The 22,202-nt window shown below is 44.4% G+C and overlaps 1 protein-coding gene across 1 annotated transcript in view; it reads right to left on the minus strand.

The window, feature by feature from the left end:
- Positions 1 to 22,202, minus strand: part of LOC141051007 (uncharacterized) — an 850,460-nt gene that overhangs the window by 286,093 nt on the left and 542,165 nt on the right. The gene's annotated exons all lie outside the window — the stretch shown is intronic.

Raw genomic sequence — 22,202 nt, forward strand, 5'->3', positions numbered from 1 at the left:
CTGATGTGCATCAAGATTTGCCTTAAAACTGAAACATTTCCCACATTCTGAACATGAAAATGGTTTCTCCCCTGTGTGACTTCTCTGATGTATAACCAGATTTGACTTTTTTGCAAAGCATTTTCCACATTCTGAACATGAATATGGCTTCTCCCCTGTGTGTCTTCTCTGATGTATAACTAAAGTTGACTTATTTGCAAATAATTTTCCACATTCTGAACAAGAAAAAGGTTTCTCCCCTGTGTGACTTCTCTCATGTCTAACAACATCTGATTTATGTTTAAAACTATTTCCACATTGCGAACATGAAAATGGCTTCTCCCCTGTGTGAATTTTCTGATGGTGAACAAGAGCTGACTTACTGCTGAATTGTTTCTCACATTCTGTACATGAATATGGCCTCTCCCCTGTGTGACTTCTCTGATGTATAACAAGTTTTGATTTCTGATGAAAAGAATGTCCACATTCTAAACAGATAAATGGCTTTTTCGCTGCATGACTTTTCTGATGCATAACAAAAGAGGACTTAATCCTAAAACATTTCCCACATTCTGAACATGAAAAAGGCTTTTCACCTGTGTGAATTCTCTGATGTATAATGAGTTTGTATTTGAATCTAAAACATAACCCACATTCTGAACATGAAAATTCCTGTTTCTCTATGTGACTTTTCTGATGTATTATAAGAGATGATTTGTGATGAAAACATTTCTCACATTCTGAGCATGAATATGGCTTCTCCCCTGTGTGAGTTTCCTGATGTGTAACCAGTCTTGATTTCTGTTTAAAACATTTCCCACATTCTGAGCATGAAAATAGTTTCTCCCCTTTGTGAGTTGTATGATGTTTAACAAGATCTGATATCTGGTTAAAGCATTTACCGCATTCTGAACATGAATATGGTTTCTTTATAGGGTGAGCTGTTTGCGCTTTATCACTCTTTCTGAGATTTTTAGTTTGTTTAACAGCCTTTGATAGGATCTGTTTAAAATGTTCAGACGATAGATCTTTGCTTTGCTCTTCATATGTATTCTGTGCTATGCCGCCATCTTCTGCTTTGAAATCTGAAGATATCTGATGTCCTTGTAATGTCATGGAATAGTCATCTGCCAAAAACAAAACCTTTGGTTAAAACAATTTAATCACCTATTCAAAGCTTACTGACCAATGGAAGTCCAACCACTTGAATGTATGTCGATCAGCATAACGAGGAATTCTTATCCCTGATGAGGCACTTTTATCCCGGTTACAAAATGAAGCAGCAGGTCGGATGCTTTATCGCCGCTCAAATTATTCTATAAGGAACTGCCAGAAAGAGCAGAGTGAAGAGGGAATAAATGGAGCAGTGGTAAAGCATGTGCACTGCCAGCCTGGTGAGGACCCTTGACTGTGTAATTCTCATTGGCCAGTTTTTCTACTGCAATTGGATATTACAATTTTAGCCAAAATATTAGCATGACCTGAGTCATTCATTTAGAAATATACCCTTACCAAACGGGCTTTAAGCCTGGTTGCTCAATGACCTTTAATATACATAGACATCATAAAAACCCTCAAGCAACGCACTGTCATATGGGGTCCAGGGCAATGTCTCCAAAGCATTTGACTCAATTGAGTGACCTTTCTTTTCCATACACTAATATTTGGTGGACCTCAGAACCATTTCACCTAAAACACAGCACGAGTGAATTAGTGAATTGGAATACATCTTTGGCAGGATCCTGCAGTATTGGAGTTTGATTTACCCCTAGTGAGCGGATTCTGATGTGTCACTCAAACACATTACAGACCATCTACATCATTCTGGCTTACTGTTTTAACTACAAATTAATTGATCCACGTCCAGTTTGTTACCTATATTATGTATTGCAGCATATTATGTATATCATAGAATCGCAGAGTTGGAAGGGACCTCCTGGGCCATCTGGTCCAACCCCCTGCTCAAAGCAGGATTCGCTAAATCATCCCAGTCAGATGTCTGTCCAGCCTCTGTTTGAAGACTTCCATTGAAGGAGAACTCACCACTTCTCGTGGCAGCTTGTTCCACTCATTGATCACTCTGTCAAAAAGTTTTTTCTAATATCTAATCTGTGTCTCCTCCCATTCAGTTTCATCCCATTGCTTCTAGTCTTTCCTTGTGCAAATGAGAATAAAGTTGATCCTTCTACAATGTGACAGCCCTTTAGATATTTGTAGACAGCTATTAAGTCTCCTCTCAGTCTTCTCTTTTGCAAACTAAACATTCCCAAATCCTGCAACCTTTCCTCATAAGACAGGGTTTGCAGACCGGTCACCATTCTGGTCGCTCTTTTCTGAACTTGCTCCAGTTTGTTGATGTAATTTTTAAAATGTGGTGCCCAAAACTGAACACAGTATTCCAGATGAGGTCTGACCAAAGAGGAGTAGAGGGCAATAATGACTTCACGTGATCTAGACTGTATGCTTCTGTTAATACATCCTAGAATTGCATTTGCCTTTTTTGCTGCATCACACTGTTTGACTCATATTCAGTCTGTGATCTATTAGTATACCCAAGTCTTTTTCACATGTGCTGTCACTTAGCCCTATTCCTCCCATTCTGTATATGCTTTTTTTCATTTTTATTGCCCAGATGTAGTACTTTGCATTTCTCCCTGTTAAAAACCATTCTGTTAGTTGCTGCCCACTTCTCCAGTTTATTTATATCTTTTTGAATCCTCTCTCTCTCTTCTCTAGTATTAGCTATCCCTCCTAGCTTTGTGTCATCAAAAAATTGAATCAGTTTACCCTCAATTCCTTCACCTAAATCGTTGATAAAGATGTTGAACAATACAGGGCCCAGGACAGAGCCCTGTGGTACCCCACTTGAGACATTCTTCCAACTGGATGTGCAGCCATTTACGACCACTCTTTGGGTCCGATCACTAAGCCAGTTATGAATCCACCTAACAGTTGCCTTGTCCATTCCATACTTAGTCATTTTTTCAATAAGGATTGTATGAGAGACTTTGTCAAATGCTTTGCTGAAGTCAAGATATACTATATCTACAGCATTTCCTTGATCCACCCAATCAGTGATTCCGTCATAGAAGGAAATTAAGTTAGTCTGACATGACTTATTAGTTACAAACCCATGCTGACTCTGTTTAATCACTTCATTCTTATCCAGGTACTGACATACATGTTGTTTAATAATTTGTTCAAAGATGTTTCCTGGTATAGAAGTCAGACTCACCGGCCTATATTTGCCTGGGTCCACCTTCTTCCCCTTTTTGAAGATAGGAACAACAATTGCTCTTCTCCAGTCTTCTGGCACTTCTCCTGTTCTCCTAGAATTTTCAAAGATTATGGAGAGGGGTTCAAAAATTTCTTCTGCTATTTCCTTCAGTACTCTGGGGAGTAATTCATCTGGACCTGGAGGCTTGAATTCATTTAGGTTAGCTAAGTGTTTCCTCACTATCTTTCTGTTTATAGATATCCTGGATTCTTCTATTCCCTTAATAGGACAGTGAAGAACAGTTGATGTTACATTTCCTTTCTGAGAGAAAACAGAAGCAAAATAGGAATTTAAAAGTTCAGCCTTCTCAACATCCTGTCTTACCATTTCATCATTTTCATCCTGTAAAAATCCTATAGCATCTTTGACTTTTCTTTTACTTTTGACATATCCCCAAAATCCTTTATTATTGCTTTTGACATCTCTTGCAAGCCTCAATTCATTTTCAGCTTTAGCTAATCTGATTTGTGCCCTGCAGGTTCTGCAGACAGCATTATATTCTTCTTTAGATATGCCTCCCTCTTTCCATTTTATAAACATTTTTTTCTTCCTTTTTAGCATGTGCTTAAGTTCTGTGTTCATCCATCCTGGTTTCCTTAAATGCTTCCTATTCTTCCCTCTTTTCGGAATTGTTAACAATTGTGCTTTGAGAATTTCATTTTTCAAGATTTCCCATCCTTCCTGGACATTTTCGTCTTTGAGGATATCCAGCCATTGGATCCCTCCAATTCTCTTTCTGAATCCCTTAAAATCTGCCTTTCTGAAATCTAACCTTGACGTCTGAGTCTTCACAGGTCTTCCGCCTCTAGTTATCCAAAATTCTAAAATAGCATGGTCGCTACCTCCTAGGGTCCCAGCCACTTTTACCTCCTCAACCATTTCCTCCCTGTTTATAAGGATTAGATCCAAGGTAGCAGTTCCCCTTGTTTTCTCCCCTACCTCTTGGAAGATAAAGTGGTCAGCAAGAGAGGATAAGAATTTCCTTGACCTGTTAGTTATACACATTCCCAAACTTTTAGCTCAAACATGGGAGAGCACGACAGCCTCATTTGTGTGGAAGAACAGATGGCATGGGGTATTCACTAGATATAATGGGAGGCTTGGGGCATGGCATTACCGGACATTTGGTTATACTATTGGTGGGTCAATTAGCACATCACAATAGGTGGCAGACATCAGTGTGAGGACAGTGCCGTATCTTGAAGCTCATGGGTCCCAACGGGGCCCATCTATTATTTCAAGTCTTTAATAGTATTAGTGTCTTCATATAGGCTAAATGGGAGTTTTTGTGCCCCTTAAGCTCCAGGGCCCAGGTGCAATTGCAACCCCTGCACCTATGGTATTTACACCTCTGGGTACAGACGCTTCTGGCATAGTGTCTGGTTTATCACACAGATTTCATATTTTCCAGGAGAGAACTCTTGTTCCCAAGGTTCTTTGCTCTGGACCTCAGATTTGGCCGAAGGTTCTGTTATGGAAATATATATGTACAATATATGTATTACATCTAGATCTCACTTGCCTGCTATAGGCTATATACTCTTATATACTCATATACACTCTATATAATCCTATATGCGCACTTAGAGATATAATCACAGCTGTCCTGAACTTTGCAGCTAGTTACTGGAGATGACCTAACCCCATGAACCAGTCTGGAGAGCTGATGTTACCTCATGATAGCATTGTCTTGTGACATTTGTCCCAGACATACAGAAGAGGAAGTTAGGCCAGATGGTCCAAGCCGATATTGGAGTCTTGCTGACATTGTAAGACAAGGGGCAGTAAATCATCTGATTCTTAAGTCACCACAGGTCGGACACCCATATATGTTCATGTATTTAAACTGACCAATTAGATAAGAAGTTCAGCCTTTATGTTAATGAGTAACCACTCCTTTGTACGAACTAATAAAACCAAGAATATTCAATAAACTTCCAGAGTTCTGCTGGAATGGATTGCTGCTAACCAGGTGTGGCGTCTTTCCCTCCTTGAGCGCTCAATAAGACTCTGTCTAATTAGGACAGGCCACAGCACGCACAAGGGTATATCTACCTATTCAAAAATCTATCCATGACAAGTGGCGCCCAGACACGAGGCGTGGACGAAAACGCACGGGGATCGTGCTGACTGGAGAGGACAGAGGTGCCGGCCAAGGCCTTGGCTCATGGGAACGGAGATTTACGCAACTCCATAAGTAAGGTAAGAAAATCTAGTTATCTTACCTGAATGTTCCCTGTGCCCAGTCCGGGTCAGCAACTCTAGCCAGTCAGTGTGGTCACCAAACCCAGGTAGTGTAAAAAAGTCCACGCTCTTATCCAAACCCTGGGATAAGCAAAGTGTCTGCTGTGGTCGTGAGTCTAGATCCAGGAGAGAGTTGGTGGAAAAACGGTGACTGATTTGTGCTTGTAGTTGCTGAGAAACCGATAGCAAGACATTGACTCCAAGTTAAATCACGTCCCCGCACCACGCGGAGGTTTTGACTTAGATGGGATATCACAGGTGAGTTCCTCTGAAAAAGCTGTCACGGTCCCCGCACACATACACGGAGGTGTCAGCTTCAAGGAGGTATCGCATGCGAATCCCTCGGCTGTCACAGCTCCCGCACACATGCGGATGCTGGCAGACTGGAGAGATATCACTGACTGATCCCTGGAGAGATTACCATGGTCCCCGGGTGCACACGGAGGGGTGATAATCTAGTGGGATATCACGGCTCCCGTCTCCCACGACGGAGGGTGATACATCCCGGTGCTAACCAAAGCGCCACGGGTGATTGGCAGTTATCGGTTGTCAGCAGCTGTTTGACATACGAGTCACAAAACAAGGGCTTCGATCTCTCCCTGGACGTCTATATGTGCATCAACCTGTTTTTTCACTGCTGATTTCCACAAAGATCTGAAGCAGAAAAATTTTTTTTTCCTTCCTTTTTGCACTTCCTCTTTTTGCCTATAGGGTGTGCCCCTGTTATATATATTTTTCATATTGTCACATTTTGTTTTATACTCTGTTTGCATAATGTTATCTTGCATTTTTGGTGGAGATTTTTAGTCTGGTTACTGTAGTATGAGAATTTTCAGGAAAGCTGGGTCTTTTGAGCATATCACTGCAGTCTCAGTCTTCTTTCTGGTTTCCATTGTTCTCAGAGAATTTCACTGAGAGACGCAGGCATAGAAAGAGGAAGTGGGTGTGTGTTCTGCAGTCAGCACACTTTTTAGATTGTTGGAAGTGTACTTGTATTGATCTTTGATTTTTTTGGAGTGGTTTTTAAGTTTTATCAACTTTGATTTTTTTTCCTTTTAAAAATCTTTTACTCCCTGATCATTTTTCTCTTTTTCTTTTGTTTTTTTTTCCATTTTTAAGTTTTGTTATGAGTCTTTTTGGTTTTCACTACTCAGATTTTTCCTTTTCTTTTATTTTGTTAGAAAGAGAATTTTTACCTGCATTTGGTTATTCCTGTGTTCTCTTGTCAATTTTGATTTTCCTTTTTTTGTTTCTACTACTTTTGAAGTTTTTACTAAGTATTTTGATTTTGTTTTTCCTTCCCTTTTAAGCAAGTTAAAAGGGGTTGCAAAGTTTTTAAAGTTTTGATCACTTTTTTCCAGTTTTTGGAACAGACATAGCAGGTGTTATTCAGAAAGTCAAGTATGTGGTTTTTGCAAGAACAGTTTTTCTTTAAACTGTAGCATGGCATAATATATTGGAAAAAAAAAAAAAAAGAGAGGAAAAAGGGAAGTAGATAGTGAATCTGAATTGCCATCTGCATTTATTAAAGTGACAGCGGATTTTACAGCGTAGAAGGTGCTAACAGATAGTGTGAACAGGAAAGGATTATTTTTTTACGTGTAGAAAGTGTTTTCAGCGGCATTCTAATCTGTGCCGTCTGACAGGGACCACAGATCTAAGCATGCCTTCTGTGACGGCAGAAGGGGGGGGAAGCAGGTCGCTCCCCCCCCCCCCCATCTCCTCTCTCCCCACTTTTCCCTCCTCCCATCTCTCTCACCTCTCTCCTCCCTCTATGTCCGCTATTCTCACTCCCACCTCCCCTATCTCATCTATTTCTCCTCCTATACCTCATCCTCCCTCACCATCTCTCTCTCTCCCTCCTCTATCTTCTTTATCTCCGCCTATCTCTCGCCCTTCTCTCTCCCATCTCTCCTCCCTCTCCACCTTCCTCACCAACACCCAACTCTCATTCTCTCCCCCTCTTTTGTCTCCTCCCCACTCTCCTCCACTATCTCTCACTTCTTCTCCTATTCCCAATCTCTCCTCCACACTTCCCTGCTTCTCTTGCTCTTCTTCCCCCCCACCTCTCCGTTCATCAGCTGGCCCAGTGCCAGATCCAGACAATGAGGTGTCCCCATTTCCACAGGGCACCCTCTCTAGAGAGACAGCTATGACATCGGGAGAAGAAAGTGAATCACTCCCCACACAACTCTGATGCCCTCCCGATACAACAGCTAGCAGAAGGGAGGTGTGGGTCATCAGAGACTGCAACTGCTAAGTCTGAGACTGAAGATCCTATGTGCCAGACGGAGCTACAGTCTCGGGGGGGGGGGGTGGAGTTCTGCACACACACAAGACAAACACACACTGGCACGTTTCCTCCTCTAGTGAACATGAAGAGGGGGTTATGCTACATAGTACTAGGGGAAACTCACAGACACCAAGAAGGCAGGGGCAGATAGAGCCAGAACTCTTACACTATGTGCCCTTCACCCCTAGTAAGGTGTTCAGTATTCTAAGAAATCTGCCAGACCCAGATATGGACCCCATGCCATTTTACCGAAGAATGCAGCAGAGCCAACAGACATATGCTGCAACCTGGAGTGATCTCTGGTCCATAATGGAGATAAAAGCAGGAGAAACACTCTGGCCAATCATGAAGGAACACTTCAAGCTTCCATCAGAATTAGATGTGCATTCCTGGGAATCAGGATCAAAGCTAATTGAACAGCTCAGAGAGTGGGCCAAAGCCAGACAAGCACTCAGCCTGCATAACATGAGCCAAGCCAAGACAGAGTCTGTAGACGAGTTTCATGGCAGAGTGGCAAGTATTCCAAATTTTAGGCTTCACTATTCATGATCAGGTACACGGACAAATGTTGGCACAGGCCTTTGTGCATGGACTAAGAGAACCAATCAAGAAACTACTGATAGTTGCCAGGCCTGAGTACAGTACAATAGCAGTAGATATCCTGCTCGCAGTAGCCAGAAGAATTGAGTCCCTCCCAGGAGTGCGGAGAACAGGCCCTCCTGTGGTGGCCACTGACGTGGAGGAGCAACTATCACACAGAGTTAGGAGAGCTGGCAGGTGTTTCAATTGTGGCAACTTTGGCCATTTCCGGAACCTGTGCACAGCACCCCGGCAATCCGGGTCATCCCGCAGAGGAGTAGGCCAAGAAAGAAACACCGAAGACAATGAAGAACCCTGTCCATAGGACAGAGGCAAACCAGGTCCACCAGACGTCACGCCCCTGACATGTGAAACCCCATCAGCGGACCCAATACCTCAAATCACTGGGGGCTGTCATATCTTTCCTTGTGGACACTGGTACAGTCGGAAGTGAAAAACCCCGACCCCACCAGTCTATCAGAGCACTCTGTGTCTTGAATGGGGATTAAAGGTCAAGACAGACGTTCCCCAGCTTGCAAGCCCCTGAGCATGTGGACACTGCCAGAACACTCCATCCTGTTCCAGTTTATGGTGGAGACCTGCCCACCCCACCTGATGAGCGCAGACCTACTGCAGGAACTGAAGGTGACCAAAGTGTCCCATGAAAATGTGACCTTGACCTCTTCCCCACCCCAGGCCCAAGAAGAATCAATCATGCCCATGCTGGTGGCCCTACAAGAGCCTCGCTCGAACAACCGGTGCAAGCCTACCCAAGATGGTGCTGGACATAGCACCCGGAAGCCTATGGCCCAAGGGAGACTTCAAGTTGCGCCAGTACGGGTGCCACTCAAGTCAGGAACCCCGGACGCTCAGAAGGCCCAGCATCCGCTGCTCATCACCCAGTGATAAACTGCCTCTGACCAACTGGAGGTCTAAGTGGAACTGCTGTTCAAGAAACGGCCTAAGAACTTTGGCATGGGCCAGGAAAACTCCCAACCCAGAGGGACCATACCCGCTTCGTGAAATGGCTGCACTGCTTCTGGCTCCAGCGCCAGAGGATCATCTTGGACAAGATTCTGAAGGCGCTCCCTGAAGTTAATCCAGGCCCTGGACCAGAAGACTGCCACTCAGTCCCTCAAACTGGTTAACAAATGCAGACCTGAGATCAAGCTGGGTGAAAGGAACTGCTGCTGGCTGGTAAAGAAGACGCCCCAGCAAAAAGACCCCCTGTGAGAGCAAGAAAGCTCAGCTGGACGTCATCTCTGATGAAGAGGACCCCAGTATAACGGCTTGTTTTCCTGCCGGCCCTGTGCCAGAAGATGGGAGTCACTCACGGCACTGTGAAGAGCAAGGCCAGATTGAGCCACCTCACCCACGGGAATCATCATGCAGTCCCAGCTTTTCTCAATCAAGAGGAAGACTGTGAAAGGAAAACCAGACTGGGTTGAATGGTGCATAACCTGAGGGCTGTGAGCGAAGCAACCGTGTTTGAAACCCCCGTTGTGCCAGATCTGCACACTCTGCTGACAAACGTGCCAGGCACAGCAACGGTGCTCACGGCAATGGATCTGCCCGAAGCTCCCCTCAATGTTCCCCCTCACCTGGACGACCAGTTCCTGAAAACGCACAAGGGGGGTGCAGAACAAATGGACAGTTATGGCCAAGAGGGCCCAGAACAGCCTTTCACAGCTCACCAGAGCATTGGCCTCCATCCCCGTCAACTGGATTGCGAAGCATGCAGAAGTCATCGACACAGCTACCTGCACAGCGCTTTCCATGTCCTCTCCTCAGAAAAGGAAGGACAAAGATGGAGAAGGTCGTGCTACTCGTGTCTTAAAACAGACCCACGGAGGAAAAACCAGAGGCCTCCAGAATACCTCTCAGCCGGCCTGGATCCAGTTGCAAGGGGGGGCCACTCCTGCATGAAAATAATATCTGCAGCACACGCCCTCCTGACAAGGCTGCTCTCCACCACTCTTCAGTGCCCTCAGCCGTTACCTGTCTCTACTCCCACTCCCAAGGGGGGATGCGGATACAGACCCTTAGATGAAAAATCTGCAAGATACCATAGATGGCTCCAGTTTTGCAGATGATGAAGGAAGGTTCCATACAGGCTGTGCAGTGACCAGCAATCAAGACATCCGATGGTCCAGAAGTTTGTCAGCCAAGAGCCCAAAAAGCGGAACTGATGGAGCTGACGAAAGGCCTGCCAGATTGCGAAGAACAAAACTTTCAGGTACTCGCATGGCATAGCACACGACTTCGGGGCCATCTGGGCTGCAAGAGACTTCATCACAGCAAGCAGGTCGACCGTGAAGCACCATTGAGCCATCAGAGACCTGCTGGACGCTCTTCAACTACTAAAAGTGGTGGCAGTGTTGAAGGTCAAGGCACATGGAAAACTGAACACAGTAGAGACACGGGGCATCAACATGGCAGACGTGGCAGCCAAAGAAGCAGCCAGGGGAAGACAATATGGAAAATGGGAGAGGTCGTAGAGCCGGACGGCTACTACATGACGACTGAAGACGAGAAAACCTGGCAAACAGAAGTCAATGGGAAAACCGGTGAGGACGCCATCTCTGAATTTGACAGAAGTGCTGCCTCCTCCAGAAAATGTTTCACGGATTTCTCTACTGCCCATAGTTCTTTTACATTTGAACCGTGATCCTTTTCTAGCGAGGACCAGGTTCCCCGTATCGAGAGGGATCTCAGGTGTGCTCCCCACCCTGTGGCAATCGCGTTGGTTGTAATGATGTCCTCGACTGGTTTCTGCCATGGGACGACGGCTGTTAGATGCTCTTCTACAGTCCACCAGAGTAGGGAATCTCTTACCTCCATGGAGAGACATAGCTCGCCCTCTAAATGCTCTTTCAATTGTTTCTGCGCTGACAGAACTTCCCACTGCAGTTGTCTTAAGTGGTACTGTGCCCATGCTACCGTGGGTATGCACAATGTCAACGAGCCAAAAAGGGACATTGCGTTCCTCGGTGTCATAGCTGGCCTTTGTATTGCTGTGCGAGCTAGGCGCCTTATCTTAGTCACTTTGTTCTCTGGTAGGAGGCAGCACTGTCGCTCAGAGTCCAGTATTAACCCTAGGAAGGATTGCATCTTTACTGGTGTTAATCTCGACTTGGGGATGTTTACTATCCAACCTAGCCCTATTAAAGTTGATATCACTTCCTTCACTTGGTGTGTGCAATGGGTCTCCGACCTCCCTACGACAAGAAAGTCGTCCAGGTATGGGACGATGACTATGTCCCGGGAACAAAGAAATTACATTACTTCGGCTATCACCTTGGTGAAAACTCTGGGGGCTGTAGACAGGCTGAACGGAAGGGATGTGTATTGGTAGTGTTTGACCTGAGCTTGGACATAGAGCGCTACTCTCAAGTACTTTTGATACTCCCAATGGATTGGGATATGATAGTAGGCATCTTTTAAGTCTATCACTGCCATGAGGCAGTGCTGGAACAGGATTTTTGTGGCCGGATTGATTGACTCCATTTTGAAGGAGCAATTGTCTATCCATTGACTGAGTCTCCTAAGATTGACTATGGTCCTCCAAGAGCCGTCTGGTTTTTGTATTAAAAAGAGGGGGGAGTAAAACCCCCTTCCTTCTTCTTGAACTGGGACTTCCTGTAGGACTTAATAATAATATTTTTTTTTTTATATAGTGCTAACATTTCGCAGCGCTTTACAGTTTGCACACAATCATCACTGTCTCCGATGGGGATCACAATCTAAATTCCCTATCAGTATGTCTTTGGAATGTGTGAGGAAACCGGAGTACCCGGAGGAAACCCACACATTAACCCCTTTACCGCCAAGGGTGGTTTGCACGTTCATGACAGGGCCAACCTTTACAATTCTGACCACTGTTCCTCCACGAGGCCACAACTCCGGAACGCTTCCATGGATCCTGGTAATTCTGACACTGTCTTCTCGTGACACAGTGGCAAAATCTCATCGACATAGCTTGCGTTTATTTGTGAAAAAAATGGAAACTTGGCGAAAATTTCACAATTTTCCAACTTTGAACCCTTATGCCCCCAAATCACAGCGATATAGCACATAAAAACTTAATCAATAACATTTCACACATGTCCACTCTACATCAGCACAACCCGGGAACCAAAACTCTTTTTTGTTAGGAAGCCACAAGGGTCAAAAGACGACCAGTGATTTCTCATTTTTACAACACCATTTTATTCTCAGGGACCACATCACACCTGAAGTCACCCTGAGGGGTCCACACGATAGAAAACACCCAAAAGTGACACCATGCCAAAAACTGCACCCCTCAAGGTGCTCAAAACCCCTTGTTTTTGCACAAGTCCCAAGACTTCCGTCTCCAGGGCCAGTTGTTGCTCTTGGGCTTTCCTTCAGGGTGTCATTATAAAGGTTTGCTTGGGCGGACGGGTGAATTTTATTTTTAAACCGTCCTTGATTATGCTTAGGACTCATGTACTCATGTACTAGGGGAGATATTTGCCCAGGCAGAAAGGAAGAGAGAAAGCCTTCCACCTACCTCCGACCTGATGTCATTGGGGAGATTTTTTGGAGGAAGTAGAGGGCCCTTTAAACATATAGCCCGATCCTCTCCTTTCTTTAAAGTCCCAATTTTTCCTATCTCCCGGGGGAGGAGCCCTGTTAAATCTTCTCCTCCGAAAGGGCTGCATTTTTGGTTCTCCCGGAAATCGGGGAAAGCCTTTCTTCCTCTCCCCCCACATGCTCCAAAATTTCCTCTAGTTTGTTACCGAAGAGGAATTGGCCGTCACTTGGAATGGAACACAGTCTATGTTTCGATGGCAAATCTCCCGGACACCCTTTAAGCCACAGAGCTCGTCTTGCCGCATTTGACAAGCTTGCCGCTCTAGCTCTTAATCTTGCGGAATCCGCTGAGGTATCCGCTAGGAAAGCCGCTGCACCATGTACCAGTGTCAGATTAGACAGTATTTCGTCCCTAAGAACTTTATCCCTGATCTGGTCCTCTATTTGTTGTAGCCAGATCATGAGGGCACGAGCGGTACAAGTACCAGCTATTGCCAGTTTTAATCCACCTGACGATGCTTCCCAGATATGTTTCAGGAAACCATCTGCTTTTTTATCAAGCGGGTCTTTCAGCATGCCAGAGTCCTCTAATGGTAGAGATACCTTTTTTGAGTATTTGGCAATGGCACCATCAATTTTTGGGACTCTCTCAGGTTTCTGAGTCTTTTTGTTCAAATGGGTAACTCCTTTTCGATGTAGAAGGTAAGGCACCTGACCTCTCAGGTTTTTCACATTCCCTGTCAATTACGACCTTTATCTGATCATTTACAGGGAAGGTGCGTTTTTTCTTTTCCTCCAGCCCTCCAAACATAACATCCTCCAATGATTTAGGAGTCTTTTCCTCCTTAAGGCCCATTGTGGACCTGACCGCTTTGACCAGCTTTTCTACGTCCTCTGTTGGGAAATACGGACGGCCCCCTATATCGCTGTCCGAGGAGGATTCTGAGGACTGAGTAGAGGAAGAGGAGGTGAAGGGGGATAGGGATTTTTCACGGCCTTTCTGCACTAGCGAGGCCGCTGAATCAGAATCCCTTTTGTGGCTTCTTTTATCTGTCTTTTTAAGGGCTGCCTTTAGGGAGCCTTTCACCTCCTCTTGTATTATAGCCCTAAGGCTAGTCACCAAATCAGGGGTTTCATCCCGTATGGTTTTGTTTATACAGTCAGTGCAGAGATCTTTCTGCCACTGATTTGCCAGTGGGTCTCTGCATAGGGCGCATTCTCTATTCTTTGTTTTGCCACTAGACTTCCTCGACCCCTAGTGATCAAACAGAAAAATGGAACCCCGTTACCATAAGGGTGACATTCACGTAGATCACTCACCACCGCTGTCAAAGGTACCGATCTCGGAGGCTCCTCAGATGCACTCGTGACGTTTTTTCTGGACGTCTCAGAGTCATGCCGGTCGTATTTACGACTGCCGCTCCCATCACTCGAGCGGCTACTCCTGGTATGCTGGCGGCTCGGCAAGGCATCTGGCGAGAGTTCCTCCTGCTGCTGCTCTTTTTGCCCCACTTCCATTGTGAAGTTTTGGGCATGAGTGTGTCTTCTGTGGTCATCCCTCTTTTTAAGAGGGATCCACTGCACTCTCCGCCTCCTCCGATGCCCATTTACAGTCCCTCCCCCCTGCCACGCCGCCGGGATGATTATTTGCCGACTGGCGTTTTTTCCATGGGCGCCGCCATCTTGGATCTTGACACGCCGTCTTCAGCACACGGGTCCCTGTCAGGACAGGAAACCCAACTGAAGCGCCCTTTTATCTCCAGTAGGGTTCCAGTCCTGACTGGGCGGATCCCCTCTCTCATGTGTGCCGTCATGGGAGACGGGAAAAAACAGAATTTCAGGAATTTGTTCAGGCTCTTCAGGTTGATCGTTCTGAAAGTATAGACTTTTTTTCCAGAGGGAAATAAAATCATTTGTCTTTTTATTGTACAGGAACCTCTCAGAGGACAGATTTCTGTACCAATTCTAGGACCTCTAATTTTAAGGATAGTTGTTTGTCTGGAGAAGTCCACTACAAAATTCCGAGGAACAGACTGAAATTCCAGCTTTAGGCCAAACCTCACTAGGTTGTGAATACAGAAATTAAATAAATTTTTTCCCAGGTAGGGAAAAAGAGGGAGAGCCATCCCTTTAGGCCGGGATCATACTTGCGAGAAACTCGCAGGAGTCTTGCACCTCAAATTCCAGCATTGCCGCCGGCACTCGGGACCAGAGTGTGCGACTGCATGTATTTCTACTCTATGTATTAATACTCACCTGCGGGACGGTCCAGTCTGATGGATGTCGCAGGTCCTGGTCCAGCGCCTCCCATCTTCTTGAGATGCCGCCCTCCTGCTTGCTTCATGGCTCCCAGACATCGCGCTCCTGCGCAGGGGTACTTATCTGGTTTGTTGAGTGCAGAGCAAAGTACTGCTGTGAGCAGGCACCGGGAAAGGTCAGAGATTATTGCCCCAAACTAGACGAGAACTTTGCCCACGTTCTACCACATATTCTAGTTGTTACTGGCTTCCTGCTTTTAAGCAGAGTAGAAACTAAGTTCGAGGAGAAGCTTTTTGGATCAATAATGCCCTTTCAAACTCCAGGCCATCAAATGCAGGCCTGACCTCTGGGGATAGAGAACTGGACCCTGCCTAAGGAGATCTGGGATATCTGGTAGGACCCATGGATCTGTTACAGAGATCATCCTCATCCATGCAAACCATGGTCTCTTGGGCCAGAATGGAACAATCAAAATGATCATGGCTCGCTCCTCCCAGACCTTCCCCAATACTACAGGAATCGGTCACGACTTGTCAGGAAACCAGGGTCTCCTTCCCTGTCCCTAACACTAGGGGGCACGCTAGCTTGTCCTGTTTACTGGGTTACTTCTGAACAGGGCTGTGGAGTCGGAGTCGTGGAGTCGGAGTTAGTTTTGGTTGGAGTCGGAGTCGGTAGAAATGTACCGAATCCAGCTTTAAAAAAAATGTATTAATATTTCATAATTGAACTTTCATATGAATTTTATAAATGTTACTCAAATATATATGTTCTATTAAACTATGAACAACAGTGATAAGCAGTTCTGCTGGAGATACAGACATTTCTTACTTCTTGTGTGTCACTGTTCTCCACTGCCCTTATCTAATCTTATACTTGGTTAACCTCATGCTGCCCCAACCCCCCTACTTACAATGTATGAAACTGAAAGTGAAAATGTGTTGCAAATTCTTAGTAGTAAAGCTCCTCCTCTAAACTAGATCATACTAGGTGTGCGTCTTCCAAGCATCTCACAGCTGCCTGCTACTCAGAAGAGGAAGACTGTAAGAAGTATTATCCTTTCAACAAACTTTGCATCAGTTAACTGTGAGTACATGAGGAATAATAACAGTATTACTGACCACTATATCAGTTGTACGACCTGGCAATTTTGTACAATTTTTTTTTTAGGAAAAACAATTGTCATTTGGATTGTGAATGCAGAATTAAAAACCTGAGAATGTTAAAGAAGCATCACATTAAATCAGCTGTATTTGAACATTTCACCATCACTCAAGAGAGAAAACATTATGTCTGTCAGTGTATGACAAATGATCCAGATGAAAACAAATGCTGTGAAGCCAAGATGAGTGCATATTCAGGCAAAGATAAAAATGCTCCTACCAGAGCTTCTAATCTAAAGAGACATTTACAGCGCTTTCATCCAGAAGTACTGAAAGCAGTGGACGAGAAAGACTGCATCCAAACCAATGAACCAGTGCCCAGCTCTTCCAGCCAAACAAAGGAGCAGAGAACTTTGCAGCCATCAGTTGCAAGACATTTTGTCAGTGACAAAGTTCCTGTGACAATGACAGTAGATACATTTAAAAAACAGATCATAGAGCTTGTTGTAAGGGATAGTGTGCCTATTTCATTATTTTCACGACCAGCTTTTATGTGTCTGAATGGGGAAATGGCCCGCAAGCTTGGTGTTTCTCTGGAGAGAGAGAGTATTAGAAAATTAGTAATCGAAGAAGCTTTTAAACAAAAGGAAGAACTTAAAAAAACTCTCAAGGGACGCTTTCTGTTTCTTAAAATGGATGCCTGCACACGTCACAGAGTGAACTATTTTGCCATCAATGTCCGATTTGTTTGTGACAAAAATGAAATAGTTACCAAGACATTGGCAGTAAAAGACATCAAAGCTCATCACACCAGTGAGTTTCTCCAGGTCTTGGTGGAAAAGGTTCTGCAAGACTATGAACTTAAAAAAGAGCAAGTTCTTTCTGTCATAACTGACAATGCTTCAAATATGATAAGTACTATTAAGCTAATGAATGAGAGTAATGATGGTGACCAGCAGCTAGAAGAACATTCTGGGTCCACAGACACAGAAATGTTTAAAATAGAGGAACACAGTATTGTAACTGAGGAGCAAACTGAAGTTGCTTCAGATGAACAGCAACATGATAGTTTAGATGATCTTGTTGAAACTGTGTCAATATGTTCTTTCATTCATCACATGCGCTGTGTTGTGCATACGCTACAGCTGGCTATAAGAGACAGTCTGCAAGAAGGACATGCTGCTGCACTGATTGGCAAGGTGAGAAAATTGGCTACTGTTGCCAGAACCCCTAAAGTTGACTCAATTTTGAAGAGACGTGCTGGAAAAGGGGCAATTTTTGATCAAGCCACACGATGGGGCAGTACTTACTTAATGATTCAGCGCTTGGTTGAACTGAAAACCTTTCTTGTAGACATGGCTAACCCTCAACTGACGCTAAATGAAAGTCAGTGGAATCAGGTGACTGAGCTGGAAAAATTGCTAGAGCACCCATTTACAGTGACTAAAAAATTACAAGCAGAGGACTTAACTCCAGGTATTTTCTTAAAGGAGTGGAAGAACCTGATGTTTCGCCTGTCCCAAACAGGAGGGTTAATTGCAAGTGGCATTGCTACATCAATGAAACGGAGAGAGGAGCTACTATTACAAAATAACATTCTTTTGGCAGCTGTTTATGTAGACCCAATGCATCGGATTCTTCTAGATGATCAACAGCTAAGTAAAGGAAAAGAAGCTCTGTTTGAAATAGCAGTAAGGATGAAAGGGTTGCAGAACAGTCAGGAGGAACAAGAAGAATTTGGTCGTCCTGCCACATCTTCACCCTCATCATCAACTGATGAAGAATTTAATTTCGAAAAATATTTGGATCACAAGGACCGTGCAAAGCGTTCCCGCATAGAAGAGTCATCCCCATGAAGGAACACAGCCAGTACATTTCAGCAGAATTTTTCATGTGCACTAAAAAATTGAGAAATTTGACCGTTCATCAAAAATAACAGTGCAACAAGCGATTCCTCTGTATCCTGACATTGTCAGAGATGTTGCCCGAGTGGTTACTGCTTTGCCACCAACACAAGTTAGTGTAGAGAGGTTGTTCTCTGCTCTCAAAATAATTAGATCAGATTTGAGGGCATCCATGAAGGAGGATCTGACCGAGGCAATACTTTTTCTGAGGACAAATTTATAGATTTCTTCTTATTAACTGCATAAAAGTGTTTATTGCATATTTACTTACAGTTTAGAAAAGTTTATAAAAGTTATTTGCTATATTCTAATTGTATTCTAATAAAGGTAGTTTTTGCTCTAAGTGCTCTGATTACTTATATGATGGTGAGAAACTGAATAAGCACGATGTTTAATATTTTACAACAGTAAATTTGTTGTTATGAATTGGCCATTTATGAAGGAGTCGGAGTCGGAGCCTGATAAAATCCAGGAGTCGGAGTCGCAACTGTGGCTTACCGACTCCACAGCCCTGCTTCTGAAGGTGAAAACGCTGGGGCCACATACCTTGCGTTATCTCCTGAATCTGCCCTCCATCTGTACCCTTCCCCTGACCAGGGAAGAGGGGAGTAGTTGTGCACCGTAGTACAACATACAGACAAACAAGGTAACATGAACAGGGAAAAAGGAAAATAACAGGCATACAAATATTCACTCAGATATAACGGAGAAATGCACCGGGGAGTGGATTATGGGGTACAACCAAAATAGGAGAAGAAAAAGGAATCATCACAATTACTAAACCAAGCAACTGTCACAGAAACCCACCAAAATCCTTCCTATATAACCACCAAATACTATCCCTCCCAGCCATGCTGCAAAAGCTGACGCTGTGTCAGTCGGGACTCAGATTATATAGGGAATAGGCGTGGCTAACCGTGCTCAGCTGAAAGCCCTAGCTCCTAGAGCTCTCAACATGGCTGATTAACCCCTGTACTGCCAAAAGAAACACCATTTTAAAAGAAGGTGAAGTGCTTCTTTTCAGCGCAGGAGTAAGAGCAATCAGACCCTGCGGTCTTCTGGCTCCTCTCTGTCGCGGTAACCCCGTGACAGAACCTACACCAATGGGGGGAGTGAAGAGTAGGCCAGGTGGAAGTCTCAGGAAATTTGCAGTGCATACACTGCATAAGGTTCCTTTCTTGGATTCAGTAAGCAGAAGTTTCCTCTTTTGCTTGTTTGCAAACAGGTCGATATCTGGCTGTCCCCAGCGCTCCACAATCTGATGGTATACCACTGGATTCAGTTCCCATTCCCCTTATTTTAGACTCAGGAAGTCTGCTATTTCAATTTACTTCCCTTTTTGATTTGCAGTACTGCCAGTATCAATTTATGTTTTTCTGTGAACCGAAGGATCTCTTTCGTCACCAACATAAGAGGGAGGGATCTCGTGCCCCCTTTGGTGGTTGATGTAGGCAACTGTTGTCAAGTTGTCTGACATGGTGTGAACATGATGCCCATGCAGGAGGGGAAAGAGCTTCATCACTGCATTTTTTTTACTGCCACCAACTCTTTCATATTTGAGGAATAGTCTCTCGGTTTTCAACCACACTCCCTGGACTATGCAATCTCAGATATGCTCCCCATCCTTCTGAATTAGCATCTGTCATGATTACATCCCTAATCTGATAGGACCAAGGGACTCCCTGTGACAGATTCTCTGATTCCACCCACCATTTCATGGAATTGATAGTCACTGGGGAAAGTGTTATCTTCTCCTCAAAACAGCCCTTGAGTCTTCTTTCCTCTTTTAGAATGTCCTGCTGTAAATATCTAGAGTGTATCTGGGCCCACTGGGCTGCTGAAATACAGGAAGTCATTGTTCCTAGTAGTGATATTGCCTTTCTTAGAGTTATAACTGGTTTTGTGACTGCCACTGAGACTAAGCCCATGACTTTGTTCTTCTTTCCTTCTAGTAGAAGACAAGTAAGATAAGCCGTAAAAAGACTGAACCCTCTGTCGTTACAGTTCTGACTTTTCCAGATTTAGCATCCATCCTAGATTGGTCAGGCTGGTTCAGATTTTTCTTAGTTGGTAATTGCAGTGCTCTAGAAGATCTGCCGACCACTAGAAAATCATCCAGGTATGGGATTATTAGGGTATGCCGTTCCCTTCTGTGACTTTCAGAATGATCTTTGTAAAAACATCCTTGGGGCTATAGATAGGCCAAAAGGTAGAGCCCTGTACTGAAAATGCCTGACTTGTTGGTCTGCATACAAGGCTAGTCTCAAGAATTGGTGATCTTTCACATGGATTGGGATGTGGTAACAAGTGTCCTTCAGGTCCAGGAAACTCAGTAAACATTCTGGAAACAACATCTTCATGGCCGATTTTATGGACTCCATCTCGAAGGGCCTGTAGACCACAAACTTGTTCAACCCTTTCAGGTTGACTATGGTCCTGAAGGTGCCATCAGGTATTTTTTATTTTTCATTAGGAATAGAGAATAGACCCCAACTGTCTCACTCTATCTACACTATCCTCCATGTGTGACCATTCTTTCACCAAGCACAGCTGCACCCTCCCGATTGAGGCGCAGCCCGTCCCTACCATAGAGCCTGTAGCCGACAGAAGTCGGCCCAGTTCTCCATGAACCTAAACTCTTCCTTCCTGCACCAATTTCTAAGCCACTTATTTATCTCCCTAAGCTCCCGATGTCTTTCTAGTGACGCTCGTGGCACCAGCAGTATTTCTGAAAACTTCTCTCCTAGCTCCCTGTAATCATTAAGGACGTTCCATATGCCACTAAGTTTGTCATTGGTATCAATTTATACCATGACCGCTGGGTTTTCCCCAGCCCCACCTAGCAATCTGACTATCCGAACCTGAGCACCTGGCAGAAAACACACTGTTCGACATTCACAGTCTTGGCGTCAGATGACCCTGTCTGTCCACCTAATTAGAGTCCCCTACCACCAACATCTTTCTGGCCTTTGCTGCTCTCACATTACCCTGCTTCCTACAGCAGCTGTTTTCCTGATTGCTAAAAGCAACGTCATGCTGTTGTAATCCCATTCCTGTGCCTGCATTTCTAATAGCAGGCATACAGGCAAATTTACTAGGTTGTACCAGATCAGGACTGAGCTCCCTTAAACGTTTTCTCCTACCCCTTCCTGTAACTGTCACCCAGCTACATGATAGTACCATATTTGAAATCCAGCTGAGAGAAAATAGCTTCTATGTGGAAGTAGAATCTGTGACTTCTCTACATTTAGTGGTTACTACTCACCTGAGTATTCATCTGTAGGAATCTCCTCTTTACACTGCACCTCACTTATTAAATATGTCTCTGTAGTATTGATATTGTTCAAATCTTTATCCTGTAACAAAGTCACAGACAGATGGGGAAGTCACATCTATGATCAGCTCTAATCCTGCCATCTCCACCGTTCTCATTACACAAGTATAAAACATATAATACTGGTGGATAAAACAAGACTGAGCACAAGACCTTCACAGCCATCTACACATCATAGGGGAGATCTCAGGACACCTTCTCTCCATCTACCTGATGATCCTGAGGAACATTGGGATCTTCTTGTTTACAGTCCTGTAGAAGAGGACGGGGACATCTCTCTGGTGTTGTCCTCTTACTGGATAGAACTGGAGGAAACACATACAGGGACTGAATTCATTCTTTACATACAGATAATTATAGGCCGTGTGTATTTAGTCCTGTCTATTACCTGGTGATGTGAGGGGATGGGGAAACGATCTCATGATAGTCTTGTACAGATCTTTGTGTCCTTCTAAATACTCCCACTCCTCCATGGAAAAACAGACGGAGACATCCTGACATCTTATAGGAACCTGACACATACAAAGATACCGTTATCCCCCGATCCCTTCATAGCATTACTGTATAATGTCCCAGCATTCCCAGCAGTGTCACCTCTTCAGTCAGCAGCTCAATCAACTTGTAGGTGAGTTCTAGGATCTTTTGGTCATTGATGTCCTCATGTATCAATGGGTGAGGT

This window comes from Dendrobates tinctorius, unplaced genomic scaffold, assembly GCF_039654945.1.
Source record: "Dendrobates tinctorius isolate UK_male_01 unplaced genomic scaffold, ASM3965494v1 ptg000155l, whole genome shotgun sequence".
NCBI lineage: Eukaryota > Metazoa > Chordata > Amphibia > Anura > Dendrobatidae > Dendrobates > Dendrobates tinctorius.